The sequence below is a fragment of the Cupressus sempervirens genome, chromosome 7 (assembly GCF_028749045.1).
Source record: "Cupressus sempervirens isolate cs-2001-9-10 chromosome 7, ASM2874904v1, whole genome shotgun sequence".
In the NCBI taxonomy this organism is placed as follows: domain Eukaryota; kingdom Viridiplantae; phylum Streptophyta; class Pinopsida; order Cupressales; family Cupressaceae; genus Cupressus; species Cupressus sempervirens.
In genome coordinates, this window is record NC_143124.1 from 348611341 (window position 1) to 348624304 (window position 12964).

Genomic DNA, 12964 nt, shown 5'->3' on the forward strand with positions numbered 1-12964 from the left:
ACTCTGGTTCAATGATTCAACAATTCAAAATGATAGTTATGAAGGGGAAAATTTTAGTGGTTCAAATGCATTCATCTCATAAAGTCACAAGCCTCCGTGCCTAAATTTGAAACATTGGAATTTTTGGTAAACTAAAAATACGTGACAAAGTTTTCATAAACAAATATTAAAAGAAGTTTGTGGAGACATCAAATATGATTGATGGACAATAATTTATGGATATAGCCTAATGCTCCATGAATTTTTTGAAGGATGAAATTATAACATAAACCATGGCTTACCAAAAAATATTAATCCATAAATGCCACTATACAATGAGAAAATATATATGGAAGTGAACTAATGAAGTGGGATTTTGAACTATTCAGATTTTATGGAAAGTTTATAGACTTGCACATACTAGTGAATAACTTTCAACTCAAATATTATTTGAGAAATCACTTCTATCAAAATATGGAGAATCGATATTGCAACAACATGTTTGAGAATGAGCAAGATCCGATGGTGGGAAAAATGCCATACCCCTTATACCAAGGCCTAATTTGGTTGGCATGTAACACTGGTAGAAATTTGGCGAATAAATCACTATGTGACTAAAAGTTTTAGTCACAAGACTAAATTTTTTAGTCACATAACTAAAAGTGATTAAATTCTAGTAATGTTTTATAATTTATAAGCAACTAAAAAAATGACCAATTTGGTCATCTGGTAAAATCAAATGGTTAGATAGACATAATTGACTAAATTGGTGATCAAATAAATGACTAAATAATTGATCACTAATAATTATTCACCCAAACAAATGATTAAATGAATGAATGTGATTTGATTTTATCATATTAATACATCTTTAACTTTTTTATACATTTTATTAATCATCTTAGAGTTTTTGTCTAGTGAATATTTTATTATTACTGACTTCATCTAGTCTCCTCTCAATTAATACTGAGCTAGAAATGAACTCAAAAATTAGCACAATTTACACTCAAATTTCTCAAAATCTATCTCCAAACTTATGAAGAAAAAAAAAATTGGCCTTCGCACGATCAAAAGAAAATTCCAAGTCTATCTATGCATATAAAAGCATAATTATGAATAAAATATTTTACAATCTCAACATATAATTTCTATTACTCAGATTAAGGTCATGTAACAAGCTTCTTTGTTAAATATAATATTATTTTATTATAATTATATTTAATATATTTAATTAGTATTTAATAAGTATTGAGAACCACTACTTGAAAAATACTAAACTATAAAATAATTTAATTTAATTATCAAAATAATAAATATTTATGATTTAAACTATATTAATTAACTGAATAGGTTTCTAATTGCAAGAACTATGATGATCACAAAAGTGTTGGATTTTAGAGAAGTGTTTAATTTTAGAAAAAAATACACTTTTCCATTGCATTTCCAAGAATTAAACTTGGCCCTTAATAATTCAAGATTACACTAAGTGGATAAATTAGAAGAAGAAATAATTGATTTTTCTTGTTGGATTTTCCTTGCCAAGGAGTTTCTTGTAACTTCTTTATACATATTTCATATGTCACATGAACACAATCTAATAATAAATAAAATAGAGATAAATGTATGTTATGATTATTCAATTACAATTATAACAAGTGTTGATATTGAGGAAAATAAAAGTACTAAAATCTCTAGTCTCATTAGAAATAATATGGAATGAACTTGGACTAACTTATCTATTGATTTTTGTTGCTGAACTAAGACTAATGGGGGTAGCAATATCTTTAACAACACTAGCATAGATCTCCTACCCATGTCTTGACTAACAATTTGAAAGTAAATTGGTGCTCAAAATATTTCTTTGTTCCATCATTGAAGGATTTGAAAAGTCTTCAATGTTGTTCATCTGTAGAAAATAGTTAGACATAAAGACTAATGAAAACCAATCCTAACAATTTAAGACCTTATAACATTGACAAGTAGGAGATAATTTCTAGAACAAGTTAAATTGTGATATTGCTATTAGGATTTAACTATGTAGTTTTTGAGTCAAACTAATTGATCCATGTTTCATGAGTGTTGATTCAACATGAATGCATATCTCATGAGAGTAAATGGAATACTTAGCACACATTGGATCTAGGTGATGCTCATAAAGGTGAAGCATCGAGACTTCTTAGGAGGTCACTCATCCTAATTCTACTCTAGCCTAAATTTTTTTAACTACATAGTATCCTCCATGGTTAAACCCAATCTTCTAGAAACTCCATTTGCAAGAAGACTGGGTTCAACCATGGAGGAAACTTTGTAGTTAATTGCACTGAAGATGGAGTAGTACTAGGGTGGATGACCTCCTAGGAAGTCTTGGTACTTCACCTCTATAAGCATCACTTGTTGCAATGTCTTAATGTGAAGTGTGCTTCTAAGGGGCGGGTGCTGGGGGGTGGGGTGAATCAAAAGTACTAGCTTTTTATTCTTTTCAAACCCTTAATAACATATAACTAAAATTAATATGCATGCAAGAAAACATTTAAATAACCATGAAATGAAAAAATGCATAACCACATAGCAAAAGAGATTTTGGTGATCTAGAAACCCTCCACGAATAAGAAGGTAAAATTGAGGTGGGGATGACATGCACAAAAATTACTGCAGCAATGAGTTCAACCACTTTTGATGGTTTACCCTATTAAAGGTGTGCCCTGTTAAAGGCTACAACACACTATCAAATGTGACCTATTGAAAGGATTTACAAATACTTTACATGAAGTGTTACCCTGTTAAAGGATTTACATATAGGCTATTAAACCCACCTAACTTAATAGGACTTTCATCACCTCCTCCAAAGGTTCTTCTGCCTAGTTGTTAGGCTAACCTATCAACATAGGATTTCAACCTCTAATAAAATTGTGAGAGAGTATTAGAACATATAACCTAATTGAATGCAATCTCAAATTGTTTAATTCAAGCACTTGATATGCTCTTCCTCTTCTGATCTCCTCTAGATCTGATCTCTGAATGTGTACCTTGCTCTATTCTAATCAACTAGATGTATAAATGTTGTCCCTTCCACTAAGTCTTTGACACCTCTATTCTGCAACAACCTTAGTAATGGCCTCTATTTCTTCTTCTTCCTTCAAAAGCTCTTGCAATGGTGTTGTGATCTCCTTATAAAGACTTGTGGTTAGTTATGCATTCACGATTAAAATGTTCCCGCTCAAATCCTTTTTTTTCACCTATTGGTTGCATGTTATCTCCAATTTCTTTATTGGCTACATGTTGATTTGATAGGTAAATGAAAGGATTCGATCTTATCTTCTTATCCCTTCTTGAGTCATCCATAACCATTTTACATCTTAGTTTGTTATGGCACAAACTCTTATGTTGATCCTCTGTTGCTCGGCACATGAAGTGTTACTGATGCTTGGCACCTACTATTTTTGTATTTCTTGACATCAACTACGTTTCCTAGTTTTCTCGGCACCTATTATATCCTGTATAGCTCAAGACATGTTATTTCTGAATTGCTCAACACATACATGTTCCTAAATCACTCAGCACTTGAATACATTTCCTGTTACTTAGCACATGAACTTTCTTGAATTGCTCGACACATACTGAGTTATACCATGTTTGGCAAAAAATGTACTATTAACCTCAAGGAGTATCTTCAGAGCTGCATCCTAGTTGTTCAGTGCAATATCTAGTGACTTATGTTGGATTGCAAGCTCTGCTGCTAGATCTACAAGTCCTTCATGTGTAGAAAGATTGGGATCTTTCTTTTGGACTGTCTTTGCATACATCTACTCCTTGTGGAGTACCTCTAAGTGAGGGGTTATTAAGGATTGAATTTGCATTAGCTTGGCTTTTATATTAGCTTCCCCTACTATTAATATAGCTAACTCTCATTGAGTGTGAAGTGTCTAAGCAAAATGCTTCTCACTTTGAGCTAGATTGGTGGGAAGTTGCATGCTAGAAATCTATAGATTTCTTTCCAAGCTCAATATCTTCTAGGTTGTCTCTTGTGTGAAATTGGAAAAGTCACACAATTTGGTGTAAAGGGAGAAGATGTTCCCAAGTACAACCTTGACTCTATCTAATTTCATAACCAGGTCTACTTGTCCCAAAATTATGTCATTGGACATCCTCTAATTGACCTTACCTTGGAACTTCTTCTTTGACCACTCCATAAGTTTGGCATTAGTATCATGGTCCTCATTTGTTACTTGATCAACTATATCTGATAGTTGCTCTATGATTGGCCTTGTTTCATCTATAGATTGTATGCTGAAGGCATCCATGAATATATCATTGATTTCATTCATTGCTTGCCTGTATTTATACTCTTTTCTTAGTGCTTCTTGTCTCCTTCTTTTATCCAATGCACTTTGAATCTCATTCATATTTTCTGCTATGAGAGTGCTGGATTCATAATAGGGTATCTTTATTTCTTCATCAAGCTTAGGAATTCCATAATGAGTTGTCTTGTCTACCCTAGTGGAGCTCGAGCTTGGTGTTCTGACTTGCAAGGCTAGCATGTCAGTGCTCAACTGTTGAAGAGTTTTGGTGGGAGTACCTATTTTTGGTAGTTCAACCAAAGTTTGAATCATATTTTCCCCATTATCTTTTGTCTCTTCCTTCTCTTCAATTTTTTTCCCTTCCGCTGTCATTGTGGCTGGGGGTGTATCTGTTGATTGTATTAATTTTCCTTTATCATCCCCTACTATTGCACTCAGCTCCTAAAGTGCTTGAGTGATTGCTTTAGGTGGAGATGGAGGTGGAAGGAGTAGAAGTCCACTAGATTGTGTGGTCATATGTGGTTCTTGTGTTTTCACCTTGACATCCTTTAGTTATTCTTCTGACTTAAATTGGAGTTCATGAACATTGACCAATATTGGACTTGTGCATTATCTCACTGCTTGTGTTGATTGGTCAAGGATCTTTATGAGATCCTCTACAGTCAAAGGGTTAATGTTTTGACAAGTAATTTCAACAACATCCTTTATCTTTATTGTCTCTGTAGGTGTGATGGGAGAATGAGGAGGGCTAGGAGGTGGTAGTTGTGTATCTTGCACACTTTGGTCTTGCTAACCATCTTTATCCTTTTCTTCTCCTTTCCTCAGTTCCTCCTTCTTTTCTTCTTCATCCTTCTTTTCTTCCTCCATTTTCTTTTCTTCTACCTTCTTATCCTCTACTTTCTTTCTTATTTCTTCTTTAGCCTCCTTTGTTTTGGCACTTTCTTCTGCCTTATACTCTTCATCAAATATATCATCAATTTTCTTGTAAATGATCCTCCACAATTTAGTGGAATTTCTCACCACCTCTTCAATCTTATTTTGCAAAATAGAGAATGCTCTATATTTGAGAGTGAATCTACTATTGTGCCTCTTGACTACATTTTTTAGTTGACTCTTGGTTAAATCAAGCAACATTCTAGCTAAAGTAGACTCCCTTATTTCCTTTTTAGTATGCAAACAAAAATGTCATTTATCCTCTACAATCTTATATAATTCCTTGGGTGTATGTTTATACTCTGCCATCATATTATAGACAGATTCCTCTATTATATTTTGCTCATCCTTTGTGAGCTTATTAAAATCTACATTCTTTATATCATTCATGTCACCATTCCTAATCTTAGCACATAATTTGTCAATTGAAGACTTAGGTGGATGACTCACCACTTTGAATTGACTAGTGTCTTCTGATTCTATCTTTTCTTCTTCAGAATCAGGTTGAGCTACAAATTTTCTCCTTTTCTTTTGCTCATCTATAGTCTTCTCAGTGGGTTTCTTCCTCTTAGCAGCCTCTTCTTTTTCCTTTTGAGTGGTGGCCCTTGTGGTAGCTCTAGTAGTAGGCTTCTTAGGTGCAAGCTGTGCCACTTTCTTTGGCTTAGGTTGAGGAACAAGTGGTGCTTTTTCTTTTCTTTTGATGACCTTGGCCTTGATGGGTGCTTCCTTGGCTTGTTCTTCCTTGACACTCTCATCCTTCTCTTCTCCTAGGCCTTGTGTCAATTGAAGTGGCCCTTGCTTTGATTCATCTTCATCTTTCTCATTGGCATCCTCTTCTTCATCATCGCCTACTTCCTCTACTTCCTCTGTCATACCTATCTCACCAATATCTACCCTAAATTTCTTCTTAAGCTTCTTCACAAGCTTGTCCCTTTTCTTGACTGTTGTTGCTATTTTAAGGTCTGTAACAACCCTTGATTTAACAACATCATAGGTACCAAAATGCTTTGCAATTTTGTCAATTTCTTCTGCAAGCAATGTTGTTATAGTTTCTGAAGCTTGGTCCACATCAAGCTCATAACCCAATGGTCTTAGCCATCTAACTCTAGGGATGACTGCTTGAATGTATGTGTAATCAATATCCACTAGTAAGAAAATATCTTTTACATGTTTCTCCACCAATGAGACTGGAATTCTCATTCTTTGTTTCATGGACTATTTGAATTCCTCAAAGTAGCTGGTCTTTTGGGCATCAAAGTTTTCACCCATTTGTGTAATGAACACATTTATCTACTCAATTATTGTCTTGTCTTTATTCCAATTCAACTTATGAATAGAAGGAAAATCTTTCATCACATAAAAGAACATGTAGACCAATACTACACCAAACTTGGATTGAGCCCCTTTAGATTTCCTTATGGCTCCCAAGTTTTCATTGATTTGTTGCATCATCAATTCTAGAAGATCATAAGTATGATCCTTTTTCACAAGTTTGTATGCCACATCCGCTGCTATGTAGGGTACACTGTTTAACCTGTTAGATTGGTAGAATTTATGGGATATTACCCTTACAGCAAAGTCTAATAGGGGGTCTTTGATTATGTCAATTGTCATGCCCCTGTTTTTCCACTTGGCACTAATGTTTTTCTCAATTGCCTCCCTCTTATCACTCCTTAAGGTCTTGGGCTGATCTAGGGTTTGGAAACCAATTACCCTACTGATTATTTTCTTTGTGAATTTAACTAGGCTAGTCTCTAGCCAAAAGATTCCATCGTGAATTCTACTTAGAAAAATCCTTATCCATTCAATCTTGAATACTGTGGGGAAAGCTAGGGCTTCTATTAGAGTTTTCTTCTCAACTATAACAAATTCATCCTTCATTTTCCCATCAACACATAACTTCTTAAATGAATTGGCTATTTCTAAATCTCCAATAGCTCATATCTTATAATTGTAACACTTATGGATATCCTGAACTATCACTACTTTATCAAGAATCACAGATAGGGCACCAGTGGGATCATTTTTATATGAAACTTCTAGGATTGGCTTGAACTTAGGTTGTTTAACTTCATTGCTAACTAATTGAATTTACAATCCTTCCTTTCCCTTAGCCAACTTAGAACTAGATGCCATAGCTAACCAAACTAGGGTTTACTGTTTAAACAAACTTTACAAACTACGTAGCTCGACGCTTGAGTAAAATACCTAGCAAATCAATGGAATTGAGTTGGGTAGTTTTTAGATCGCTACAAATTGCCTTTTGATCACTAGGAAATCACTTGGTCACTCTGCTTGTATTCACTCTTTGTTCGAATGATCAAAAAATGAATGATTTTCACTATTATTAGGCTTGAACTCTAGCATTTATTATATTTTGTGCATACAGATGTCACTTAGCTTCCAAAAGATTTTCCAACTTGGCATCAACTTTACTTCACTTGGCAACTACTATCACTTGGCATCTATTGATTTTGTCAATTGCTCAACAATCACTATCAAGTCTTACTCGACAGCTACTAGACTGTTCAACTTGGCATGTACTGAGGTCTTACTCTGCAACCAAAGGTAACTCGACATCATCTTCCAAATTTTAACTTTGCATCTTATCTCATGCAAACTTCTTCTTTGAACCCCATGAGCTTATCTTGTGCTTAATTGGATGAGGTGTGATCACTTGACCTCTTGGGTGAAGTGATCCCTCCATTAGATGTGCTTGCTCCATCTCTCTTCTGCCATGTCTTCTTCATATCTACCTTGATGTGTTCAACATCAACTTTTTCTTTGCCCTTATTAACTTTATTCTTGGTTGCCTTGACCTTAGTTGGATAGTTTCTGCGAACGTGTCTAGTCTTCAAGCAACTAAAACAAGTAGTCTGATTTAACCATCTATTGTAGTTCCCCTTGAAGTGTGTCCTTATGTAGTTCTAAGGTATATGAACATATTCCTAACAATAGTGACAACTTTTCCTTGTATTATAGTCCCAATTTTAATGGTATGCATAGTTGTTTCTCCTTGTATGTTGATTTGGTGTCCACATAGGCTTTGATCTACACTCAAAGGCTCTATGTCCATACTTTTTGCAATTGTAGTAGTGACCATCAAATCTCTATGTCCTTATGAATTCTTTCTTGTAATCTTGTGTTAGGTGTCCTTTCATATTGCACTTTTGACAATACCCTTTGGTTTTGGGTGTGCTCTACTGATTGATCTTTCTGCTCCTACAAACATTAGTAGACAGTATGCCCCTTCTTATTATAGTAATGAAAAGTGGGTTTTGAATTCTTACCTTTGTCACTCATTTTCTCAACAGTCTTTGATGTTTCACCTTCTTCAATACTAGTGAATCCAAGTCCTGATGTATCATGGTTTGATCTTGGTGATTTCAGCAACTGCTCAAAGTGCTTGATGGCTTCACTTGACTTGTTGAAGTTCTTTGCTATTTCTTTCTCTCTTTTCAACTCATTCTGCAATTGTTCATTATGTATTCTTAGAGTAGAGATCTCAATATCTTTCATGTTGAGTTCATGATGAGAATTCATCATTTGGCTAAGTGTGTCCAACTGCATGTTTGAGATCTTTGTGAGTTTAGTGGACTTCTCCTCAAGTTTGTTTGCAAGGTTTCTCTTTTCATCTTCAAGCATGGCTCTATCCTCAACTACTCTTTTCCTTTGTTCAGTGATTTCACATAGGTTAATGGCTTGTGATTCTTGTTCCATCTTGAGAGATCTTATTTCTTTTGCTTGTGCTATGTTTTTCTCCATTAGTTCTGCTATTGCTGCATTAAACTCCTTGGAATCTCCATTGGAAAATACTTGTGTGGTTTCAATCTCCTTGTAATGTATGTCATTTGCAGCTATAGCTATGTACTTCCTTCTTTTTAAGGATTTCCTCAATTCCTCTTTGGCTTCCTCTACCTTGTGTAGATCAATGTGCACATCAATCACTTGATTGTCAATAATCTTCCCACATTTGAAGAGTTCCATCTTCTGATCTTTTTCTCCAAGCTATTAGGCTTCTCCATAAAAGAACTTAGCTCTGATACCAATTATTGGAATTTTCTTAATGGGAAGTGTGGTTCTAGGGGGGGGAAGGGGGAAGGAATCAAAAGTACTAGCTTTTTATTCTTTTCAAACCCTTAATAACATATAACTGAAATTAATATGCATGCAAGTAAACATTTAAATAACCATGAAATGAAAACATCCATCACCACAAAAAACAAGAAATTTTGGTGACCCAGAAACCCTCCAGGAATAAGAAGGTGAAATTGGGGTGGGGATGACACCCACAAAAATTACTGCACCAATGAGTGCAACGACTTCTAATTGTTTGCCCTATTAAAGGCTACAACACACTATCAAATGTGACCTATTGAAAGGATTTACAAACACTTTACATGAAGTGTCACTTTGTTAAAGGATTTACATATAGGCTATTAAACACACCTAACTTAATAGGACTTTCATCACCTTCTCCAAAGGTTCTTCTACCTAGTTGTTAAGCTAACCTATCAACATAGGATTTCAACCTATAATACAAATGTGAGAGAGTATTAGAACATATAACCTGATTGAATGCAATCTCAAATTTCTTAATTAAAGCACTTGATTTGCTCTTCCTCTTCTAATCTCCTCTAGATCTAATCTCTAAATGTGTACCTTGCTATGTTCTAATCAACTAGATGTATAAATGTTGTCCTTTCCACTAAGTCTTTGACATCTCTGTTCTACAACAACCTTAGTAATGGTCTCTATTTCTTCTTCTTCCTTCAATAGCTCTTGCAATCGTGTTGTGATCTCCTTATAAAGACTTGTGGTTAGTTATGCATTCATGATTAAAATGTTCCCATTCAAATCCTTTCTTTTCACCTATTGGCTACATGCTATCTCCAATTTTATGATTGGCTGCATGTTGATTTGATAAGTAAATGAAAGGATTCGATCTTATCTTCTTATCCCTTCTTGAGTCATCCATAACCATTTTACATCTTAGTTTTTTATGGCACAAACTCTTATGTTGATCCTATGTTGCTCAGCACATGAAGTTTTACTGATGCTCGACACCTACTATTTTTGGATTGCTCGGCGTCAACTACGTTTCTTGGTTTGCTCGGCACCCATTATATCCTGTATAGCTCAGCACATGTTATTTCTGAATTGCTCGACACATACATTTTCCTAAATCACTTAGCACTTGAATACATTTCTTGTTACTTGGCACATGAACTTTCCTAAATTGCTTGGCACATACTATGTTCTATTTTTCTTGGCACCAACTATAGCTCAATGCTAACTAAAATTCTGACTCAGCATACATTGTTTACTCAGTATACATAGTGAAAATGGTTAAGTGTATTGACACTCATTTGTCAATACTATTTATTTGACCAAAATCACCTAGATCCAATGAGTGCTAGGTGTTTCATTTATTCTCATGAGAGATGGATTTATGTTGAATCACTACTCATGAAATATTGGTCAATGAGTTTGACTCAAAAAATACACAGTTGAATCTTGGTAACAATATCACAACTTATAACATATTGAATATTAAAAGTAAAATAATTGATAAAATTTTAACTTTTAATTTAAACAAACATAACATTTCAATATAGTAATTTAAGAACTAATAATATGTATAATATTAAAATAAAATAATGACACAATTTTATAAAAAGTATATATTGAATGAAATATAATATTAAAATTTTAGAAATAAAAACTACTTACATATAAGAAACAACATTTAAAATAGATGTTAAAATAGAGTGAAATAATATTAAAATTGAAGAATGGAAAATTGATGCATGCAAGAATTTTATATATTTTTCTTAAAATCAAATATCTAATTCATTATTTATTTTTACACCAAAGATAGGTGATTTGATTAGGATGATCAATGGTTCAACATGTAAAAGTTTTGGACGACAATCAAATATATTGTGGCTACCAATTTCATTGCCCATTTCTTTCTATTTTCACATGGATTTGTTCAAGGAAGTTTTTAAATAGTTTAAAAAGAACTCAATCAGCAGGTATGGTACTAGACTCTACAACCTTTTCTAATATTTTATATGTGCTTGAGGAGTATTATATATATTCTAACTACTTATAGCAATGTTTAGTTAGATGTTGCATGTCGAATGTGAAAACATTGACAAGAAATATGAACTAATCCTTGTTGAAAACTCTCAAAGAAATGTATTTATTGTGCATTGAAAATTTGATATTCAAGTGTATTTCTGACTTCCACACCAACTGATCTTTATCTAAGGAATATAATTCCTATCATAGGCATCAATTTCAACTCCAAAAACTTTTTCAAGATGAAAAATTCCTTTACATTATGAGCATTGTGAGCATCACCTCTTTTGCAAATGGGTAAGGTCATCCATCACCATGTAGTGATAGGTGGTTAGGAATAACAATATTTTTGTAGGGAATGTACTTATAGATTTATATGCTAAAAGATGATGTGTTGAGAATATAGTTGAAGTGTTTAACAAAATGTCTGATAGATACATATATGTCATTTGCTAGACTCCAAAAATAATCTACCATACATAGTTGTGGTTGCTAAATTTATCATGTCCTTAAGGCCAATCGTCATGTTCTTTACTAGGATCAAATCACCTTTACTCCCTCAATGGGTCTCTATGAAAGGCAAAGAAAGGATACCAATTCATTTAACAAAGTCCCAAATATCATACTTCCATCACAATTTAATTATGAAATAAAACATGTAGCACCATGTCTGATTAGATTGCTTAAAGGAGATATTTGATCAAGGATGAAATGGATGATCACACCTAGTGTGCACATTATAGAATAGAGATAGTGTTGTGAAATATAAAATTAAAAATAAAATATGCGAATCCACTTGGCTTAAATTGGAACTATAGGCTTACAACTCCAAAATGCATCTTCATAACACTAAATGAAGATTATAACTATAGGCTATGGTTGGGTAACTTTTACTATAGTGCCAAGTTGCAAATTTTTAAAAAAATACTATTACTTTTGGGCTTTCTATAAAAGGGGTGGGGTATGAAAGTAAGGGTGCTTAAATTGTCTCGTAGAGCATGAACAGGTGGATTTCAATTGTGGAGATGTCCATTCCAAACTATTTTCTTTATTTTCAACTTACTTATCTAGATTGCTAAAACTCAAAGCTCCTAACCCATTATAAATAGTTACCCATTCCTAACTCAGAGTTCATAACTTGAAGTTCATCCATACATTCTAATTCTACCAAATGATGTTAAGACACTAATAAGGCCAAATACATTATAGACAAATTAAGCACTAATTTTTTTTGTGTGAGAAAATACCTAGGATGGATCATGGAAGTAGTTGGACAACCACTGACCCAATACTCATCATACATAAAGATCTGAAAAGTAAGCTGAATTTAAAAACTAGGATGATAGGAAAACCAACCAAACAAGAGAGAGGTAACGACATTAGTTTTTTGCATCAATTTTTTACATGTAAGTTTTAGGAAAAACTTAAGTGAAGCAGATTAGACATTCATAAATTAGATTTTTAAGGATGTTTCTTGAATAATTACTATATGTAGGAAAGTTAAATTGCTATCAACATGCAAAATGGGCTGTAGATGCTTGATGGATTTCAAACTGTAGGATTCAAATTATAGCTAAGGATAATCATCAATGCATCTGCTATCGCTATCACAAATACACATCATTGACTATGTTTTACATTCAAGCTTTTTCTTGTGTGAGAAAGCC